Below are 23,994 nucleotides of genomic sequence, written 5' to 3' on the forward strand. Positions count from 1 at the left end.
GCGTTCTAAAAGCTCTACGCTAATTATTTAATCAGAGAAGGCGTAGGTGTTGTAAGATCGAGAACCAAAGCTATAAGCACAGACCCACTGAACATCACGTAATCAGGGTGAACTCCTATTAATTAGCTTTAAATAATATCCGGCTTAAAAATACAATCTAGGTTTCTTCACATATGAAAAGGCTCAACGATAACAGGCATGACAGCTGCATAGATCGGTCACTATGAGAAACTTAATACCCTTGCCTATCTTCTGGTATCACGTCTGGGGAAATGAAGAGGATGCAATCCCAGTTCTGATAAAACATTAACAAGGGATTAAACCAGCAATATGTCTGCAGAAACAACCAAAGACATCCCCTTACTGGAACTGTCAGATACAACACGTAGACACAGTAATCATGCAAGACAATAAAAGCCCTTCCTTTAGGATTGCCCATATAATGCTGGAATGAAGCAAGCAAATCCTCTATGAAATGGCTTCCAAGAATAGGAGAGATGTGGGTCTATGTTGAGGAATGGGGTTTTAGAAACAGGAGGTGGTTTGTCTCTATTCACCCTTCTGCCCCATTTACTTACATATCCATGAGAGTCTCATGAAACGGGTTACAATATGTTCAGAGGCCTGCTAACATTAATGTGCAAAGGTTTCCCTGCCAAACAAACAAGGACATTCAGCTGCTTCAAAAAGGGCAAGAGGGAAGGGAGAGAAACCTGAGAAGCACTTAGTTAAAGGACTTGAAGAGCGAGAGGGGCTTGCAGAGTGTGTGGCACGCATTTTTTCACCTCCCTGCTGCACATGGGATACATCCTGCAATGTGTCCGTGTCCTGATCTATGACCCCAAAATATCAGCTAAAAATTCAACAACTTACCGCAACTCTAAACCAACCGCCAGATCCAAGTACATCGAACAGAGAATACAGATTCAAGGCACTTTATTTTTTTTATTAATTAGATGTGCGAACGGTTTGCTTGCTTGGAATTTTCAAGGGTGCTTATGAGATATCGGCTTATGAATACATGACCAAGAGCCAGAGTTTGTTCTTTAATGAGTAAAGAAAGCAGAACCGGTCAGTGGCAATAAAGACGTTACTGGCCTTCTTGGGATGCTCATAGTCATTTACTGGCTGCAGATTTACACCACCAAGTGCTTTTATTTCACTATAGATTTGATAGCCCCTCGCTGAAAATTTTCAACAAACTCCAAAAAATATGGTTTCTAGTCAACCAGGGAAAGAAGACACTGGAGCTATGGTTTGAAGAATATACCTGTACAGAAGATCTTTAGGCTTCATGTACACAGGACAATTTTACAACCTTTCCTGAACGATTTAACTTGACAGATAGTAACCCACTTTTAAAAAGTCTGGTTTGCTGCATTTACATGCTGCTTTTTTTTCCCCCTCAAATAGCCAAAAATGGAAAAAGCCTGTAAACGAAACACGGCTCAATGCAACTTACCACATGTACAAGCATTTGGTGTTTCAAATGCCTCTGAACATGCGTCCTTGCGTTCCGAAAAAATGCTTCTAAAAACGCAACTGCCTAGAAATTACTATAAAGACCCTGCGTACATGTACTATATCAGAGGAGAGTTCAGAGGCAGCTGGAAAAAAAAAAAAAAATGCTCAACTGCTCCTAAAACGTCCATTTAGCAGCCGCAGTGTACATGAGGCCTTAGAGAAATTTAAAATTAAAACTTTTTTTTTTTTTAAAGTAAGGCTCATCCTAATGACCACCCCCATAATGTATTAAACATTGGATATTATAATTTGTTTCTTTACCACTGTCAGATATTTCATTATTCTTGGGGGCACTCTCTGGAGGAAAACAGATTTAACGACTTGCTTACTGGGCACATATACCCTCTTGCTGCCCAGGAAAATGTTATGCTTTCAGCACGGTCACTCTTTGAATGACAATTGCACGGTCATGAGACACTACCTATATGAATTTATCATTTTTTCCCCCCCCACATAAAGAGCTCTTTTGGTGGCATTTAATTGACACTTTTTTCCTTTTTTTTGTTTCGCAAAAAAAAAAAAAAAAAAAAAAAAAAAAAAACCAAACCTTTTGGGAAAAAAAAGCTCTCGTTATTAACAGGTTGCTATAAGAACAGGAACTTTCAACGATACTGTCATTGCCATGGCAATCTGTTAATGTGCGCCTATGCAGTCTCATTACTGCACAGCGCAAGCCCAGGAGCTGCATGTTGGGTAGCCAGCTGCAAAAAATCCAGAAAGTGAATGGGCGCAGGCTTCAGATGCCCACACATGCAATGGCCACCGCCAGAATGTTGGCAGGTGATAATAGACCGATATGGCAAATAATAAAAAGGTACATGTATGAGAATACTCAATTTAAATAAAGTAATTCATACGAATCACGGGGATTTTTTTTTCAAAAGGGTATCCACAGACGCTCTCCAACCTGTCTGCAAGGGGATGGATCATAAAAAGGGGCAGGTTAGACCAGATCACTGTTAATCCTTTTGGAGATAAGCAGCCCCGGTAAAGTCTAGCAACACTACCACCTATGTCCTTCTCTGCTTTTACGTGAAAAGGGCCCATCTAAGCAAAAAAGTCCCTTGTCACGATAATGCAGGCTGATTATTCTACGCAAGTCCAGTCACATGCGTTTGTCATCCCTCTGGTGGGTTGCCTAAATTTATAGACTTTAGATTCACAGAAATTCCACAGCTAAAAAGGTCACATGAGCTAGAGCTGCTTAGTTTAAACAGAAAATAAAATACATGATAACAAAAAGCGATTGTCTTGAGTCTTTTTTTTTTTTTATATAAACTCTTTACATGGATGCTTGCATACGCCATTTACCGTATATAAAATCTTTATTTTTCATATATATATGCATGTACCGCATTGCACATCCATTATGCAGGCTTCACATATTATATATTTTGGGATTAGCAGAGTAGTAACTATTTGCTTATAGACTGTTTCTCACTACTTGAATGTCTATATGGAGTGACAGAGCAAAAGTCACCAAACCTGTGACTCAGTGGTTTGTGTAAATCAGGTTTAAGCTCTGTTGGCAAGGCAGCTATAAATTAGCCCAATACACATACACATTCCATATTTAAGCAAAGTCTAAATACAAGAGGCATGTGTGTGTACTCTTGGTGTGCTTTGTGTATTTTTTTTTTTTTTTTTTTTATTATTACAGATCTGTGCAATGATCCAGTGTGAAACCTTTTCTATTTGCTCCCTCATAATACAGACTAGTCACTGCTACTGCTCTCGGCTTGTGCAGGGCGACTGGTCTCGTATTCGCCCATCTTGTAGTTTTCTGCAGGCAGCCTGTCCTGCCAGTCCTCCCACACCTGTTCTCGGCACAGGTTACCGATATCACTTTTACGAATTAATATTTGGGTTTGCAAAGGCATTTAGTACACACAGTGGATTCATAGAAGAAAGCTTATGTGCCCGGGGTTCAGCTTTAAAGCCTTATGGTCTTTTATCTTAAAAGTCGAAGTCTATCCTAACACTAAAATCTACAGGCATCCATGATCTAGAACCAACCTATCTAGCCATGTAGAAGAAATTGCAACACATACTTTTTTTTATGCCACTCTGGTCCTGCGCTGAGGAGGCGGGTGCAGAGGAGGCAGCTGACAACAGAGGGCCCATAGTAACACTATGGGTGATGTCAATTTCCATTAATTTCCTAGGCATTGTCGGCTGTCTCCTCTGCAGAGCTTCCACCGCTGGAGACCAGACCGCAGTGGCTTGGGGAAAAAAAAAAAAAAAAAAAGAAAGAAAGAAATGTATAGCAATTTCTTCTTTACATGGTTAGATAGGTTAGTCTTAGATTGTGGATGCCTGTAGATTGAGATATTAAGGTGGACTTCTACTTTAACGATTCTATGTATTAAGGTAAAAATACCTTCTGCGCTGCAGGATCCCTCCAGGCTGCCCCCCCTTTTTTCCTTACCACAGATCAATGCAATCCAGCATTGCACATGAGCAGCAATTTTCACCGCAGTCTCCCTCCTTATTGGGTGGATTGATAGCAGCCATTGCAGTCAGTCAAATGCTGTGGCGAGGGAGCGGGGGTGGTGCCAAGCTGTCTGCTCAGTGGCAATAGGCGCAAACAGGGAGGAGTGTGGGGGCAAGCCTGCACAGAGGTCCCCATGGAAAGCAGGTTTCCTGTGGAGGCACTGACTGAAGAGGAGGGCCCTGGAGCACCAGCAGAAGAGGATCTGGGCTGCTCTGTGCAAACGAATTGCACAGAGCAGGCAAGTAGGACTTTAAACAAAAAAAAAAAAAGAAATAAAAACAAAAAAATAAAAAAAAAAACACACCACTTACACATGTGAAATATACAAAGACTTCCTCTGTCATGCCTTACAGCCCACGTAAACAAAAAAAAAACCTGCCTCTTTGCATGGCAAACACACAAGTTGGGAATTCAGCTGGAGAGGCGTTTGGAGAATGCCCAGGCTCATCTCTATTTGACAGATAGACAGTGCTGGAAGTGGTTTAAAAAAAGCCACATCTATTTAAATATAGTAGCTCTTCAAAAAGGTATCACATGGGTGTCGGATCAGGTCCACCGATCAGTTTATCAGGTGGACAGACCAGTGAAAACAGACTTGTGTCCATTTACACCCACCTGTCTGGGTCAGATCAAAAAATAAATAGAAGGGGACTCAATCCTCAAGTATAAAAATCAGACAGCAAAGTCCATTTAAGCTGGATACACACTACACAATTTTATGTAAATTTTTTTCATTCAGATTTAAAACCAAATACAAGGTCAAACCTTGAGTTTTAAATTTGTATGCAATCAGGCAGGCCCTTGCACTACTGGTTTTGGTACATCTAAAAAAGGAAAGCAGACAAACGTTGTATAGTGTGTATGGGGTCTTACTCCTGGCCATCCTATAGTGCAGAACAGGGTCTGGCCCTGTAGAAACTGATCGGACATGTATGTCACACGCCCGCTCTGCTCCAATCAGCAGGGGATCCCTGCTAATCAGAATGGTGTCCACCCTGCGTGAAAGCAGCCTTAGTGTAGCCATAATAAAAAGACAACTAAATGTAGAAAATAGCTGTTGCACAAGTCCCTAAAACAAACAGTTGCAATATTTGTACACACACTCTCCTTTTTAAACAAACACTTAAACTTTTTTTCCCACAAAGCAAAAAAAAAAAAAAAAAAAAAAAAAAAACACCCATCACTTCCCTCTGACTGAGCAGGAATAACCTGCCCAAAGCGGAAGCAGCATTTCCGAAGCATGTTACAATAACACTAAATTTCACACTGATAATGTAAGCTACGACAAAAAAGTGTTTCCTGCGCATTGTGTTAACGACGATCAGACTCCGTAATCTGTCCTGCCCAAGTGATATAGTAAGGTTAAGTAAGGCTGAGTTCCAGCACTCTGGGACAAAGTCTGCTGTTAATCACATTTACATCACTGAAGCTCCCCAAATCATGAAATGTCACACATGTCCCTGACCTGATAGAAAGAAAATGCAATACAAGAGCAGGTAGTACAAATATCCGAACACGCAGCACGCACGGACAAAGCTGTGACACCTCCTAGATATAGCATGCCAAAAACCTTTCTACGCAACTAAATATACCCAGTCTTAAAAACAGACAAATATTAACCTGAATGCTGCTAAACGCAGTTTTCCTCAACCCCTTTTTGTTACCATTGAAAACCCCCTTTGAAAAAGTTCAGATCTCAGGGAATCCCCACCATAAACGAGATCTATAGCTCATGGCGCACGCACACGCGCGCGCACACACACACACACACACACTATCAGTAGGCTATAGAGAGCTTTGAAACAAATACCAAAGAATGGAATGTACCTAAAAGCCTAACTCCAGGAATTTTTAAAAGTGCACCCTTGCAATTGTACCCCCCCCCCCCTTTCCACATACTGCAAGGGTTAAATGGTCATTATGTCTAGGGGTGCAAAGTGCAGACACTATCATTTACCTTATACTCACTCTGACCAGCGCCAATTCTTTCCACTGTCCCCCAGAGCTCTGGTCAAAGGCCTGCCATCTTCATGCATAATACAGAGCATTAATCCCTATATTGTACACCGAGTGGGCTTGAGTATGATTAGGGCAGGTTGCAGGTGACAAGTCACAGCCCTGGAGGGACTAAACTGGAGCCAGAGGTAAGGTATATATGCCCTCCCCTTTATGTGCAGTTGGGCTTTAAAGTATAATAAAAAAAAAGAAAAAAAAAAAGATATAATTTATAACTGGTTAACCCTTTCATATACCCAGTGAAGTGACAGGCCTCAGGTAATACACAAAGATTAAACAAATCCTCCTACATAAACAGCATCCATTTATCTGCAGCCTTCTCTACATCTGTGCAAAGTTCAGAATTTATCCAGCTTGTCTGAGCATTCAGAAAGCAGAGGGCAGGGAGCAGAAGTTACACTCTGCAGAGCTCATTAAGAACTCGGAGAGCCGAATGGAGAGAAGAGATGCAACCCCCTTCACGCAGCACACAGAAACAGAACTGAGGCTATCAGCTGGAGGACCCTCTGTCACCATTTCTCTTGGTGTCAGGAAAACTTGTCAGAAGTGACTCATGCAAATAGAGCAGGGTTTCTCAACAGGTTGCTAGGGCTCCTTGAGCAATTTCTGCCTCCGATAACTTTCCATTGACACCAATCTTTTTAGCATTCTATAAGAAGGCAATTCTCCCCAGTGACCACAAGTGTAAGGAGCATTCTCCCCACTAACCATCACACTAATGTATCATGAGTTGTAGACAGTCATTTTTAGCAGGGGTTCCCCGAGACCAGAAATCTCAAGGGTTCCTCTGTGTGCAAAAGGTTGAGAAAGGCTGAAATACAGGAACAAGGCAGGGGACAGAAATGACACTAGGTGCTCTGGATTGAGACAAGTGCGCACTACAGAGGGAAAGGATTTGTTCCTATTTCATATCAGAGGTTTATAACCACTTTAGGTTTTAGAGGTCAGGTTTTTCTTCTTTTAGGTGTTTATTGCAGTCTATGCCCCAGGTAGGGAGATTCATCCTATCCATTCTGGTGACAACCAGGGATTCCTCACTGGAGGGATTTCCCCTCTCGTCCCGTTTTGGCTATGCAACAGGAAGTGAAGGAAAAAAAAAAAAAAATCTACCTAATGGGAACACACATTAAAAAAAAGAAAAAAAAAAAAGAAAAAAGGAAGGTGTGTTATATCCCTTCCTTACTCTTTTTTTTTTTTTTTTTTTTTTTTAATTTTGAATAAAGTTCATCAGGGTTTACTTCCTCTTTAAAGAGGTGTGTCAGCTGTAAAAAAAAATTATTTTTTTTTGCTGCTGACTTTTAAAAAAAAAAAATAAAAAAAAAAAAAAAAGTAGCTGCTGATTTTTAATAAGGAGACTTACCTTTCCAGGGCACCTGTAATGTCGGCCACCAAGGCCGACACGTCCCTCGGCTCTCGGGGTCCCAGCGCCGCCATTCGTACTAAGGGAAACAGGCAGTGGAGCCTTGCGGCTTCACTGCCCGTTTCCTACTGCGCATGCGCGAGTCGCATGGCGCTTTGTGAATGGGACGCGCTGTGCTAAGGAACACAGTTCCCAGAACACAGCACGCCCCATTACCCAGAAGACCGAAGATCACTGAGGAGCAGGAAGAAGGCAGATTAGGAAGACTGCCTAGCAACAGGGATTTCTGACCAGGTAAAAAAAAAAAAATTATTTTTCCCCCCAAATTTTTTTTTTTTTTTTTTTTTTAATAATGTTAATGCTCTTTTTTCAGGGTGGCCCTCCACTTTAAGTTGTGTCCCTAGTGCTGATGCCTCTTCTGCTAGGTAAAAGCCTCCTGCCCCCACAATCTTCTGGTGCAGAGGGGATTAATAGAACTGTGGGGGCTTTCACAAGTTCTCATCAAGAGAGCCCACCTACGCCTGCCCTTTTCACCTTGCTTCTCTATTCATAGAAGCTGTACTACAGCTTCCATGAACAAAGCAGAACCAATGAATGGTGGTGGACCCATCAATCATCTGCCCATCCTTGTTTGGAAGGAGCAGTGCACTGCTCTTTGCACACTACGCATCCCATAGTCCATTGTTAGGAGTAAACGAGAGGGTGGCTACATTTCTGCATACAGTGGGACCACGGAGAATGAATGTAGCCACCCGACAGGAAGTCAGATCACTAAGAAATTAAAAAAGGAATTTGTAGACTTGGACAATAAAAAGATGGAATACAAAAACTGGAGTAAAATTCTTTTTACAACCAAAACGTTTAGTGTGATTTTAACTGGATCTTGCTGGAAAACTGTACAAAGATTTTTTTATCCCCATCCTCTCTTTACGCGGAAATCACTGGCGGCTCCTGTTTTCTTTCAGTCTCTATATAACATGTCAGGATCAGGGACACTAACCACTCAACGTTATCTCAGGGATATTAAATTTAAACAGTAACAGGGAAGACACTGTGATGGTGTCACTTTTAATCACTGCAGAAGGTCAGCCTGTCCTCAGAGACAACCCGAGTCACCTAAAGTAGGGCAGACCTAGCTTCCCAGGGTGGGAGCAAGCAGCCGTCAGAGAAAGCACTCATTGCACTAACTGGCATGTTGCTTAACCTGATAAGATTTTAGAAAACTACATGACAATCAGTAAATTCCAAACTAATTAATCCTTACTCTGGTCACAGATCACATAAAATGGAAGTCCTCTGGCAGGGGTAGGTCTAACCTCAGGTTAAAAAAAAAGGTAGTAACTGTTCTAAGTATTGGAAACTTGTCTGTGACAAACAGAGTTAATTAGGTGCTCAGGCAGATTATAATGACAGTGTTGGCCCCACAGGAACAAATACACAAACCACTGACTCAATGTTCACATGACACCTGCATGCCACAACTCAGCCTGCTAGAAAGTTGTGCAACAGGTACGCCTGACAAGATGCCACCCTTTGTCCAATCCAAGTACACGGATATTAACCACTTGCCGACCAGCCGCCGCCATTGTACTGCAGCAGGTCAGCTCGTTCCCGCTAGTCGCCATCATTGTACATCGGCTCAAACTGTAGTGTGTGGGCACGCGCGCCCACTGCCCAGTGGGGGAGCCAATCAGCAGGTTGGGCAGACCATGTCCGCTGGCCACCCGTGATCGTTCCCCAGTGACAGAAAGGGGATTCGCCTGTGTAAACAAGGCAGATCTCCATTCTGACGGGGGAGATCACAGATCCTGGCTTTCTGCCATGCAGGAAGAGGGATCCGTGTTTCTCCAGGCAGCTCATACAGTTAGAAAACACCTGCAGGGAACACATTTAACTCCTTGATCACCCCTGATGTTAACCCCTTCCCTGCCATTGTCATTAGTACAATGTCTGTGCATATTTTTAGTACAGATTACTGTAATAATGCCACTGGTTCTCAAAAAAATATGTCAGTTAGGTGTCCGATCTGTCTGCCACAATCCCACAAAAAAAAAAAAAAAAAAGGAAGACGCTACACCTTTTGCACAAATCAATATATGCTTATTGCGATTTTTCTACTAAAGATATATAACAGAATACATATCACCCTGAACTAATGAGCAAGTTTTATTTCATTTTTTTTATGGCAGGGGGAATATTACAGAAACAAAAAGTTAAAAAAATTGCCTTTTTTCAAAATTGTGACTTTGTATAGTACAAAAAAAATAAAAAACTGCAGGTGACCAAATACCACCAAAAGAAAGCTTTTATTTGTAGGGAAAAGAAAAAGGACATAAATTGTGTTTGGATAAAGAGTCGCACGGACGCGCAATTGTCAGTTAAAGCAACACAGTGCCCGGTCACAAAAAAATAAAAAAAATAAAATAAAATGGCCTGGTCATTAAGGGGTAAATCCTTCCAGTCCTTTTTGGTTAACATATTACCAAAAAAATAAATAAAATAAAAAGTTGCCCTAATCAAAGCCCTCTTCCCTTCACCATATCAGTTAAAATTCATTGACTAATACATCTCACAAACCAGTGTTGGAAAAATTTAGATTTCTTTCAAACAGAGGTATCTAATTTTTCTACATGAACGCAGGTACTAGCTGGCTGAGCAGATTCCATGAAAAAAAAAAAAAAAAAAAAAGTCGCCATACAAATAATTCTGTCACAATCCAACAAGACAATATATCCGATAGCTACACTCATGGTATATCCACATATGTAATATATAAAGTATAAAAACAAATATTGTTTTGCACTTTTATTAGAAAGTGCATAAGGTTATTGCAATAATCATACAATAAAGTGAAAAAAGTGGTTTAAAACATATGTACAATTAAAAAAAAAAAAAAAAAAAAAAAAAAACACACAATCCATAAAAGTCCAGAAAATAAAGTGCTTCAGCACAAAAAAAATAAAAGTTATGTAGACATTTAAGTGTTGACCAAATCCAGTGTTCCAAAAGTGCATGAAGAACGATTCTTCACACCCAGACAGTGCACCCCCCACCCCCCTCACTAGCCGCTTACCAGGTATTAAGAGCCCAAGATGGGCTTATCCCAATAACACTATGGGATGGATGGATGGATGGATGCATGTCAGGATTCCAGAATGGAGAAGACGAAGCAATAAAGATGATCCACAATCAAGTGCTGGGACAAGGTGGAGGTAAAACTGCACCTAAACCAAAAATCCCTATGGGGGAATGGATGCCAGGATCCCAAAATGGACAAAACCAAGCAATCAAGATGATCCACAATAGACTGCTGGAACTCGAGGTGTTACTATACCTGCACCTAAACCCAATATCCCCATGGGATGGATGGATGCCAAGAGCAAGGACATCACTGCTGTAGTTCTCCCCTGTGCGTTTTGTTTGAAAGAATGTTATCAAGGGGTAAAGGAGATTCCATGTAAAAATACAAAATGTATATCCCACTCGCTTTTGCGACTTTGGACATCAAAGCCACATGACAAGTCATACCCCATGTTTGTCAGATGGCCATTCCATATATGTGTGTGACTTAAAGTCGCAGCAACATTAATGCACTACTTTTGTCTGACTTCAATGCAACACGAGGGCCATAGACTTCAATATTAACCCTCAAAAGTTGAATGAAAGTCATACCTGAATGTTTTACAAGCAACAGTGGGTCAGACTTTGCAGATGGAAAACAAGTCGCATCCAAGTTGCACCCATCCAAAGTAGCAGGACTTTAAAAGTTGTACACGTGTGAATGGAGCCTTAGGCTACTTTCACACTGGGGCGTTGGCAGATTAGCCATCATTTTAGCTGTGCTATTCGGCCACTAGCGGGGCAGTTTTAACTCCTGCTAGGGGCAGAAAAACAGTTAAAACAACCTGCAAAGCGACACTGCATCGGCACTTTGCAAGCAGGTTTGCAGCTCTGTCCCATTGTTTTCTATGGAAAGGGCTCCAAAGATGTGGCTTGCAGGACTTTGACCGTCCCCCCAAACGCACCACTCCAGTGTGAAAGCCCTCGGGGCTGTCACACTAGATAGACAGCAGAGGCTGTTTCAGGGCACATTGCAGGTGCTGTTTTTAGCACTGTAGCGCCTGCAAAGCGCCTCAGTGTGAAAGGGGCCTTAAAGTACACTTCTACTAATGACTTTATGGGGGATATTTACTAAAACGGGAATACATAGAATTTGGTGCAGCTGTGCATAGTAACCAGCTTCCAGGTTTGATTGGTTACTATGCACAGCTGCAGTTTTAGTAAATCTCTCCCTATGCGTATACATGTAAAACCTGCAGATGTGTACAGCGATGGACACAGCTGTGTTCTACATTTTGTATGCTAATTGCACTACAAATTTTCATTTTAGACAAAGCTATGACCCCATTGATTCTTAAAGCACTGAGTTTAGAAGAGAAAAAAAAACAACTTACAGTAACTGTACACATCTACCGTATATGCAACTGAGCCATTATAACCAGATATGATCTGATTGCTTACGATCCACAGCTACTCCAAATCATGTACACCCCATCCTCCTAATGTACCATACAACAAATCAAAAAAAAAAAAATATATCAATCTCATATGGCTACAGACTATTTGAAACTGGAGCAACTGTGCATGGTAACAAATCCGCTTCCATCTTCAGCGTGTTCAATTAAGCTTTTAAAATGAAAGCTAGAAGGTGATTGGTTACAATGCAGATGCTCCAGATTCTGGCTGCTCCAGTCTTTGCAAATTCCCCCTTATCACTGATAATTTGGAGCAAATCATGTAAACACTGTAGACCAATACTAATCAATATCTGCTTCCAAGCTAGAGAAGGCAACACCGTTCTGATCTCAGCATCCAGTGAGGAATGTTAGGACTTCTATAAATCAGAAAACAAATAAGGTCACATAAAGCATGTCCACCTAAAAATCTATTGGTTGTATCTGAAATCTAATTCCGTTACATGTATTAGAATTTAAACATCCTTGCACTTCCTGTAATGGCAAGGTTTACTGCCTTGTAAATCTGCAGAAACCTCCCTCCCCAGTTATATAAAAGGTGGATATGATCCCCAAGGTCACCAATACAGTTAAAGCGGAAGTAAACCCATAGATATAACAGTTCCAAAAAACTGTTACTTTTCCAGCACATGCCGGGAATGCAACTGTCAATTGGGTTGTGCTCGCAACCAAACTGTCAAACCATCTAATGGCTGGTGTCATAACTGATCACATGTGCAGCATCATGGCAGCTGTAGATTAAACAGAGACCAAGATGGCAGCTTCCTTGGCTGAACGATAGGGTTTACTTACACTTTAAGGTAGATGATAGCCAAATTACTAAAATTCCATAAGCATCTAAAATTCAATAGCAATTAAAGTTATTGTAAAGCTTCAATTTTTTTTAAAATAACAAACATGTTATACTTACCTCTACTGTTCAGTTCGTTTTGCGCAAAGTGGCCCCAAACACCAACTTCTGGGGTCCCTCGGTGGCTCTTCCCCATATTAGATAACCCCCTAGGAGAAGTTCTCTCCCTGTGGGTTACCTTGCGGATGTGCTCCTGAGTGAATCATTTGGCGTCCATAGCTCGGCCCAGCGTCATTAAATTTGTTTCACAGCAGCGGGAGCCAATGGCCGCTCTGCTATCGATCTTATCCAATCAAGTGCCGAGAACCCCGGGCAGAGGGACAGCACTTGCTCGCCGTGGGAAGTTCCAGGGCTCAGGTAAGTAAAAAGGGGGGGGGGGTGGCCTCACTCACTGTCAGGTGTTTTTTTTCCCCTTAAAGCGGAGTTCCACGCTAAAGTGGGCTTTTTGCTCATCGGATTCCTCCCCCCTTCGGTGCCACAATCCAGGTATCTGCACCCAATTCCAGGAATAGCTAGCCGCAGATGCCCACACACCCCCCTCCCCCAATTGTGTTCTGGGAAATACACAGTTCCCAGAACACAGAGGGGACCAGTGAAGACGCACAGCGAGCTCGTGCACGCGCAGTAGGGAACCGGGTAGTGAAGCCACAATGCTTCAGATTCCTTGACAGAGCGTGGCAGCAGGGGCAGCCAAGAGACAAGCGATTGCTCGTCATCTGCTGCCAACATCGTGGGCACCCTGGACAGTTAAGTGTCCATTTATTAAAAGTCAGCAGCTGCAGTATTTGTTGCTGCTGACTTAATTTTTTTATTTTTATTTTTTTTAAAGGGTGGCCCTCCTCTTTAATGTATAAGATGCATTAAGGTGAAAAAACACAAGGGTTTACAAACTTTTTTTTTTCTCAATCACTGTAAATTTACAGCTTGTATTAATATAAAACCAGAAGTCCCTGCCATGAAGGTCCTAGGTTAAGCACTTCCCATCATATGATGACAACACTGTCTCCCAAATGTTCTGTGTTGTCACATAGACTTCTAATAGAGACTGCAAGTGGCTGATCCAAAACACATTACACATGCATGGTACTGTTGTCACCTATTGGATACCTGCCCTGAGAAATGCCAGGCAGACGGCATACGCAAACAGACATAATGTGCCTACAAAAAGATAAACAGCCCTCTGATGCATGAAAGATTAAACAAAATGTGAAAAAAAGCAATTCTTCATGATACAGAGCTTCAGCAACCTGCCCATCATTCACTTCTAGTGGGCCATATCTTTAAATGAGCAGCAAATTCTTAGATGTCAGCCATAGGAAACCACAAGCTGAGCGGTGTCCGTGAGTCCTCCGTGCTGTCAGTATATAAAACACTGTACTTATCAACCATTTTGAGAACAAACAATCCCCCAGGCAATGTAGCAGAGAAACAGATTGCAGAATTAGTACTCATCAATGCCTCTTGCAATACATTTCAACCCAGCGCAACCTCGATTCAGGGTCATCTGGATGCTTTTCTTTTAGACTAACAATACACATTGCAATCTTTTTTGCAGTCAACTTTAGATTTACTAAACCATTAAATATGAGGTTCTATCAAAATCCAAATCAAGGCAGCAGCCAATCAGGTAGGCTGTACACTACAGTGCCTTTAACTATGTAGCGCAAGGGCCTGTCTGATTGCATTCATAATTGAAACTGTAGGTTTGACCTCATAGTATATGGTTTTGGTAAATCTAAAAAGGAAAATTTGACAAGAAAATTGTATATAAAAAAAAAAAAATTGTATAATGTATGGCCGGCCTTAAGCTGGCCATAAACACTACAACCCGATTGTACAAGCCCTGTACAATCTCATTTAACTTTACCAAAACTATGTAATACGAGGCACGTCTACCATACAACTTCTATCCAAATGCACAAAGATAGAGAATATAGATATATAAAACTGGTGTGCCCCACTAGGTAAACCCCACTCCATTTGTCCTCATAACCAGTCACTGGGACCGATAGTGACAGGAAATCCCTGGTAATCACAAGTACACCCCCTCCTAGAAAAGAAAAAGGGCATTTGACCCTTGCTGTGCAGTATTTTACTGTACCATCCCAGGGTTCAACTGTAAAGTCTAATGTCACCTTTACAGAAAATCTGTAGAATGATATTACACTGGACCCTTCTCCCAGTCAGCACATCTGACCCCAGCAGAGTCCTGTGATCCCCCGCTGTCAGATACCAGTCCAAGGAACTGAAATCCCCATGGTTTGCTCTCCTCACATTGTCAGGACAGGCAACATAGCTTCTGATTGGTCAGCACTGTCCATGTGAGAGTGCTGACCAATTAGAATGCCTCTTTTCCATACATGCTGAGAAATATGGATAAGAGATTAGGCCACAGGGATTTCAAATCTTAATCCCTTATCCGTACCGCTCAGCGTGTACAGAAGAGGCATTCTAATTGGTCACTGACCAATCAGAAGCCGTCTAGCACATCTTGTCAATGCTCTGATGAGAGCGCGGGGATCCCAAATCCCCAAATTGGTGAAGCGGCATTCCCAGGCCCGACGGCGAAGGAATCACAGGACTCTGGTACAGCAGGACCAGCAGGAGATGGAGAGGAGGTCCAGTGTAAAGTCTCCTTAGAGATTATCTGCAAAGGTGAATTTACAAAGCTGAACACACACATACAATACAATCTGATCGCACAATCTTCTTTAGGATTTACCAAAACTATGTAATGGGTACAAACCTACACAACCCATCCAGAGTATCAAATCAGACAGGCTTTTACACTACATGACTGAAGGTAGATCTGAAGCCTGTCATACACACTCCAATCTAATCACAAAACCTTTATACGATAAACTCTAGATTTACCAAAACGTGCGTAATATGAGGAGCCAGCCAAACCATCCAATCAGGCAGGCCCTTGTACTACATAGTGGTTGGTAGATCTAAAAGATTGTACACTCAGACAGTAAGCTTCATGGTTGGCCTAAAGGAGATTGTACAGTGTCTGGTCATCTTATAAGGAGATTGCACAGTGTGTGGTCATCATAAAAAGGAGATTGCACAGTGTGTGGTCATCCTATAAGGAGATTGCACAGTGTGTGGTCATCATAAAAGGAGATTGTACAGTGTGTGGTCATCCTATAAGGAGATTGCACAGTGTGTGGTCATCATAAAAGGAGATTGTACAATCACATTGTATAGAGTCCTAGCGTGATAAGGGAGATTGTACAGACTGTAACCTGTGATGCCAATCACTAAGATTGTCAGGAAGATGTGAGTCATGCGATGAGAGAACAGCTGGTAACAGTACAATATGGTGGCACTGTTGTGGGTGCTGCAATGAGGCCATGTTGGTGATCTCCTGGTTATAAATAGCGGTCTATCCTGTAAATGGGTGTAGTTGGGTGGGTGAAGAAGACACATGGTGATGTCAAGGGATGATCAGCTGTGATCTGCTTCTGGGACCTCCTAGTATGACATATACACTCTCTACATAGTAGATCCCAACTCCTCTGCCCCCCATGCTGCTGCAAATTAGGGCCATAGCCCTCCCCCTTCCACATAAAACCGGTGTGCACCGTCCAGTCACTGGGCCCCACAGCCCGAACACCCATAGGAAGCCAATAGAGGACCGGAAGCAGTGTACGGCCCCGATACTTACAGGCGAGCTGTTCATTGAATTCGGGCTGTCAGTGCCAGTATTACTGCAGGCGCACGATCTCCCCTCTCTTCCTCTGACGGTTCCGGCCGCTATGACACCTCTGACACAACGCAGCGCTCTGACCCGCCCACTTTACGGCCAGGCCAATCGCAGGACACGGTCCGGGGGTGTTACACCAGCTCCCGATTGGTAGAACCCTGAAAAGGTGGGACAGGATGTATCTCCACCCACGGCTTGCAACCAATGGGAAAGGACTTATGGTCTCTGCATGGTCAGCGTGGGAAAGGAGGAGCCGAGTGGCGAACAAGGCGCCATGCAGCCAATCCTCGTTGGCGTAAGTGGAAAGTGAGTCAGGTGTGAAAAGCGCGAGAGCAAAGCGCGAACGGGTGAGCCAATAAGAGGCGAGGAAGAGAGCAGAGCGGACTGACGTGTTCTGCGCTGGTCACGTGGCCGTGCCTTTGCCCGGCTTGACGTAGGCGTCATTTCCGAGTGTTCTCTGAATGAGTTCATTGTCATTTCTCGGCCGTGGTGCGGTTAAGCTGAAAGGCATGACATGTGCTTAGGAGGACCTTCCAGATAGCAGGGAGTTTCTGTATGTCACAAGGCTCTCGTATGGGTGGTGCCATAGGTCCTCACGCTCACTACTTCACATATACAATGGTATGTTAAAGTGGAGGGCCACCCTGAAAAAAAAAAAATTTGAAAAAAATCAGAAAACATTTTTTTTTTTTTAACTTACCAGAAATGCCTGTTGCTAGGCACATCATCCTAATCTGCCTCTTCCTCCGCGGAGATCTTCTGGTCTCTCCTCCGTGCGGCGTCTTCTGAGTAATGGGGCGCACTGTGTTCTAGGAACTGTGTATCCCAGAACACAGCGCGCCCCATTCACAAAGCGCTGTGCGACTTGCACATGCGCAGTAGGAAACGGGCAGTGAAGCCGCAAGGCTCCACTGCCTGTTTCCCTTAGATAGAATGGCGGCGCCGGGACCCGAGGGACAGGTTGGCCTCGGGTGGCCGACATCGCGGGCGCCTTGGACAGGTAAGTGTGCTTATTAAGTCAGCAGCTACAGTGTTTGCAGCAGCTGACTTTTAATTTTATTTTTTTAAACCGGCCCTCCTCTTTAAGAGGAACTGTGGCAAGGTAGTTCTGCTAATTAAAGTGATTGTAAAGGTAAATTAAAAAATAAACATATACTTACCTCCGCTGTGCAGTTTGTTTTGCACAGAGTGACCCTAAACATCCTCTTCTGGGGTCCCTCAGCGGCTCCTCCCCACGGGTGATAACCCCCTCGAAGAAGCGCTTCCCTGAGGGGGTTACCTTGCGGGCACACTCCTGAGTCCAGCATTTGGCGTCCCTAGAGGCCGAATGCAGGACTCGGCCCCACTCTCCTTCCCCAGCACTCAGGTCATTGGATTTGATTGGCAGGAGCCAATGGCTGTGCAGCTATCAATCTAGCCAATCAAGAGCCGAGAACCCCGGGCAGAGACAGCACGTCCTCGCCGGGTCAGGTTCAAACTGGGGGGGGGGGCGGTCACTGCCAGGTGTTTTTTTCATCTCAGTGCATAGGATGCATTAAGGTGAAACAACACAAAGGTTTGCAACCCCTTTAAGTCAGGGGTGTCTAACCTGTGGCCCAAAACAAAATTGTAAACTTAAGGCAGAGCTCCAGGCTCCCCTCCCAAAAAAATTAAAAGTCAGCAGGTACAAATATAGCTGCTGACTTTTAATTTAAAGGCACTTACCTGTCCAGGATCCCGTGATGTTCTCACCCAAGTCAATTCTTCAATCAGCATTGGGTGCAGGTGCTGGCATCTCTAGTAAGGGAAACAAGAAGTGAAGCCTTGCAGATTCAGAGCTGGTTTCCTACTGTGCATGCGTGAGCCACGCTGCACCTCTTGAATGGTTCCGCTAGTTTTCTGGGACCTGTGATGTGTCCCAGAAGACTGCAGGCGAAAGAGGGGGAGGCAAACTTTAGTCTGAGATCGCCATGGCGATCTGAACAGAAAGTGGAAGCAGGTCCTTGTCAAAACAAGGTACCCCCTCCCCCCAAAAAAAAGTGTCAAACGTGGCAGTGGAGAGGGAGAAGCTCAAACAAGCAGAACTTCCCCTTTTGGATGAAGTTCTGCTTTAAAGTGGAGGGCCACCCTAAAAAAAAAAACAGCATTAATATTCTTAAAATTAAAAAAAATTTTTTTTTTTTTTAACCTCACCAGAAACCCCTGTTACTAGGCAGTCTTCCTAATCTGCCTCTTCCTTCTCCGCGGTGATCTTCGGTCTTCTCTCCTCCTCACGTTGTCTTCTGGGTAATGGGTCACGATGTGTTCTGGAAACTGTGTGTTTCCTAACACAGCGCATCCCATTCACAAAGCGCTGTGCGACTCGCGCATGCGCAGTAGGAAACGGGCAGTAAAGCCACAAGGCTCCACTGCCTGTTTCCCTTAGTGAGGATGGCGGCGCCAAGGGACGGGTCGGCCTCGGGTGGCCGACATCGCGGGTGCCCTGAAAAGGTAAGTGTCCTTATTAAAAGTCAGCAGCTACTTTTTTTTAGCTGCTGACTTTAAAAAAAAATGTTCACACTGGAACACCCCTTTAACCACTTGCCGACCTGCCACAGTACATACAGTATACTGCAGCACATGCACGCACAATCATGTACATGTGTGTCATTGTGCCTACTCCATGATTCTGCTACCCTTGGCAGCTAGGGGATCATGTGATCACAATGTAAACAAAGCTATTATAAATTAATCTCATTCTTAACAGCTCTGCTTCCTATACCAGTGAGCTGTGATTGACCCACAGCTATAACATGGTACATGGGCCAATCAGCACCCTGTACCATGTGATTAGCTGTAACCAGAGCTGTTATCAATGTAAACCATTTATGACAGTTGAAAACATTGCTGTTACAATGATCATCATTGTAACAATCAAAGTGTAACAAAAAAACAATCCCTGATCACCACCCCAGAGTAATACATTGTGACTATGGTTGCACTGAACTACTCTGATGAAAGTATGTAAAAAAAATTATTAAAATTATAAATACTTTCAGTGAGTGTCCCTGATCACCGCCACACCAGTCACATGATGACCATGTACTGTACATTGTGAAAAAAAAGAATATTTAATTTGTAAATTTTTCAACAAATTGTGACAAAAAATTACAACTTCAAAAAAACTTGCCGTGCCTCTTACTAAATACCTTGGATTCCCTTCTTGCCAAAAAGGGGTAATTTGTACTGTCCTGGCATTTTAGGGCCTCAAGAAATGAGATCATCGGGATTGATACATTTTCAAATATATATATATATATATATATATATATATATCCCATAGTTTGTAGACTCTATAACTTTTACACTAATCAATTAATATACACTTATTGGGATTTATTTTTACCAAAGACTTATAGTAGAATACATTTTGGCCTTCATTTTTGAAGAAATTTGATTTTATTAGATTTTTTTTATAACCGTAGAAAAAGTATCAGGAGTTTTTTGTTTTTTCAAAATTTTCATCTAAATAATACATGATAAAAAATACAATGGTGATCAAATATCACCAAAAGAAAGCACTATTTGAAAAAAAATATATAAAGTGCATACAGTGTTGCATGACCGAGCAATTAACAGTTAAAATAGGGCAGTGCTGAATAGCAAAAAATGTCCTGGTCATGAAGGGGGTAAAACCTTACAGAACTCAAGTAGTTAAAGATGCAGATCTTTGGTGAAATTTTTAGTGAATATGACTTATTTATGTCATGATATTTCAGCAGGACCTATATTTGTAAGTAACTATTTTCGAGGATGAAGCTCTCAAAGGGCAAAATTAGAACAAAAATATCTGATGAGCACCTTGAGAATTACAGATATTGATGCATTACTTTATCAAAAACAGTCACACTAGTTTTATTTTGCTTGCTTTTACTTTCATAATAAAAAATATTACAAAAAATTAAGTTTTATTACTCAGATAGGTACATTATCTATATCAGTGATTGTTAAAGAGGAGCTCCAGTCACATTTATAAAAATTAAAAGTCAGCAGCTACAAAAACTGTAGCTGCTGACTTTTAATAAAAAATATTAATGACCTGTCCCAGGATCCAGCACTGTTCTCGCCAGAGCTGTTTTCTTCACCAGTCTCCAGTCCACGGTGCCAGCATCTTAACTATGGGTACTCAGCTGTGACAGCTTGCGGCTTCTCATCAGGGTGCACACTACACTTGACTTCCAAGTTCTTTTTTCCCCCACATACCCCATGCAGACAAGAGCGCACCATAATTTTATGACTCCTAATAATACTATGGGTCAGTAAGTGCTTTTGGTATCAAAAGACCCTGTCTTTGAATGCCAGTCTCAAGATCCAAGAATCTCCAACTCAACCTCTTTCTTTTATTAAAGTGGTGCTCCAGGCTCCTTCAGAAAAAAATAAGTCAGCAGCTCCAAATACTGAAGCTGCTGACTTTTAATATTGGGGCACTTACCTGTCCAGGCATCCAGCAGTGTCCTCACCCGAGTTGATTATTATATCTTGACTATGGAAACCGGCAGTGAAGCTTTGCTGCTTCACAGTCAGTTTCCTTCTGCACACACGCAAAGCACGCTGAGTTTTGTGAATGGGCCCCAGTCTTCTGGGACCCACGAAGAGCCCCAGGAGGCTGCTGGGGAAGGAGGGGGAGGGCAAAACTTCTGGCTCAATTCGCCACAGTGGGTGAAAACCTGTCAAAACTAGGCACCTGCTTCCCCCCTCGAAAGGTCCCAAATGTGGCATTGGAGGTGGGGGAGGTGTGTTACAATTCCTGGAAAATTACGAATTTTGTAAAGTTTTTTTTTTTTTTTTTTTTACACAAAATTGTCATAATAACAAGTTATTTCTCTCACACAGCACATGCATACTTGCAATGACACCCCCAAATACTTTCTGGTACTCCTCCTGAGTATAGCAATACCTTATGTGTGAGACTTTTACACAGCCTGGCCACATTACACATCTAATTTGATGACGACCTATCACACTTTTAAAGGCCGTGGAGCACCAGGACAATGGAAACCACAAAATTAGCGCATTTTGGAAAGCTAACACCCCAATGTATAATCTATGAGGCATAATGAGTCTTTTAAACGGTTAATTTTTTCCAGAAGTTTTTGGAAAATGTAAAAAAAAAACTTTTTTTACACATTACACCCCAAAATATATTCTGCTACTCCCCCTGTATGGTGATACCAGATGTGTGAGACTTTTACACAGCCTGGCCACATACAGAGGCCCAACATTGAAGTAGCACTTTCAGGCATTCTAGAAGCATAAATTGCACATCTCATTTCTCAACCACCTATTTTTGAAGACCCTGGAGCACCAGGACAATGGAAATGCCCACAAAATGACCCCACTTTGCAAAGCAAACACCCCAGCATATTATCTATGAGGCATAATGAGTCTTTTGAATGGTTCATTTTTTTTCCAGAAGTTTTTGGAAAATGTGGGAAAAAATTGAAAATGCATTTCTCTTACACAAAGTTGTCCATTTATAAGATATTTCCAACACATAGCAAGTACATAGTAACAATTACACCCTAAAATATATTCTGCTACTCCTGACTATGGCAATATGACATGTGTGAGACTTTTACACACTCTGGACACATACAGAGGCCCAACATAAATTACACACATAAATTCTTGCCAACCTATCACATTGTTGAAGACCCAAAAGGCACACATGAAAGGCATGCACATATCCGGTTGAACTGTCATAGAGCTTGTTGAGCTTCAATCCATACCTCGCCCTCCTACTGAGGATATACTGCTTCCCAACCGGCCTGTGAAATGGACCAGGGATTCATTCACAAAGATGTTCCGGTCAGGGATATAAAGTTTGGCAAACATCTTGGAGAAAAAATCAATTAGGGGCGAATTTTATATAATTTATCAAAGTTGGGATGATTTGGGGGGGGCACTGTGAGTTATCACTGAAATGCAGGAAGTACATTATAATGTCATAGCAGGACCTGGACATGACAGATGAAAAAATTGGCATGTGGTGGATGGGGTTGGTAGACCAATATGCATGCACTTCATTTTATATTTTTGTTAGTCCCTTGTTGAACGTAAGGCCTAAAAACAATTTGAGCTTCTCCACTGTTAGGGGTCTCCATTCTAAAGGGTGGGCATAGCTTGAGCTGAGATTGTTTTCTATGAATTGACAGGCAAAAAATTGTCTTGAACTAATTCATCTGGGAAAAATACATTTTAAAAATCGATTTCAGAGAAACATTCAGTGTTGACCTGCACACCTGGCTGTGCGGTAAAAGGGGGGATTGTGGCTGACCCTGTGCTAGAAGGCAGCCACAATGGGTTTGCCAAGGTATCCAGAAGCTGGGTTTGGGGACTAATTCTTTGGCGTGAAATTCCACCGCTTGTACTGGGCCTTTCCTCTTGGGGTCTAGCAGCGCTTGCACTGGGCCTCACCTCCTGGAGTCTAACACCGTTGGCATTTGCTGATTGGCCATTGGGGTGTCTGGCACTGCTGGTAGCTGCCTGGTCTTCAGAACATCTTCTTTTTGGACAGACCACTTCCTCCTCTGATTCGGATGTTGATGTACTGGCTTCGACGGGCTCATATTCTGAACCAGAATCAGAACTGTAACTGGGCAGTGAGAACTCCCCGCTGCTCTCATGGGTCAGTCTCAGTATTTGAAATGCTTCTTCTGGAGTGTATACATTTCTGGACATAGTAACTGTATGACATGTGACACTGATGAGCTGAATGTCAGGGACTAATGGGCTGCAAGTCAGGGACTAATGGACTGCACGTAGGTAGTAATTGGCTGCACAGACAGGTACTCTGATGGGCTCACGGGATAGGTACTCCTGATGGGATTACGGTACAGGTACTCCTGATGGTATGACAGGTACTCCGATGGGATGACAGGTACTCTGGTGGGATGACAGAAACTCAGATTGGATGATATGTACTCAGAACGGATGATAGGTACTCTGACAAGATGACAGATACTCTGACAGGATGACAGGCATTGTGACCGGATGACAGGTACTCTGATGGGATGACAGGTACTCAGATGGGATGATAGGTACTCCGATGGGATGACAGATACTCTTACATGATGACAAGTACTCAGATGGGATGATAGGTACTCCGACGGGATTACAGATACTCTGACATGATGACAAGTACTCAGATGGAATGATAGGTATTTAGATGGGTTGATAGGTACTTTGACGGTATGACAGGTACTCTGACGGGATGGAGTACTCAGATGGGATGGATGGATGACAGGTACTCAGATGGGATGGATGGATGACAGGTGCTCTAATGAGCTCAGACAGGTACTCAGATGGTTAGAAAGTATATGGCCTCACATAGAGTATAACTAGATATTAATATCCACAGTACCATCACCCGTAAGTATATAGAATAGGGATTTGGGAGTCTGGTCCCCAACCAGATCTACCAGGAAAGGAGAGCATGCAGACTATCACGGTACATGTTGAAAATTGGTTGAAAATAGAATATAAATA

General features: G+C 42.6%; 1 protein-coding gene across 2 annotated transcripts in view; it reads right to left on the reverse strand.

Annotated features, from left to right (window-relative positions):
• PTP4A2 (protein tyrosine phosphatase 4A2) overlaps positions 1 to 16,610 on the reverse strand; it is a 68,848-nt gene extending 52,238 nt beyond the window's left edge. Inside the window, exon 1 of one of the 2 annotated variants that reach the window (XM_077481970.1) lies at positions 16,450 to 16,610. The gene's annotated coding sequence lies outside the window, so the exon portion shown is untranslated. Of the gene's footprint in view, positions 1 to 578; positions 698 to 16,449 lie in introns of those variants that run through there. The other variant, XM_077481971.1, reaches the window with a different exon arrangement.
• Positions 16,611 to 23,994: the final 7,384 nt, after the last annotated feature.

The sequence above is a fragment of the Lithobates pipiens genome, unplaced genomic scaffold (assembly GCF_037356315.1).
Source record: "Lithobates pipiens isolate NorthernLeopardFrog02 unplaced genomic scaffold, aLitPip1_a1.2 Scaffold_16, whole genome shotgun sequence".
Classification (NCBI taxonomy): Eukaryota; Metazoa; Chordata; class Amphibia; order Anura; family Ranidae; genus Lithobates; species Lithobates pipiens.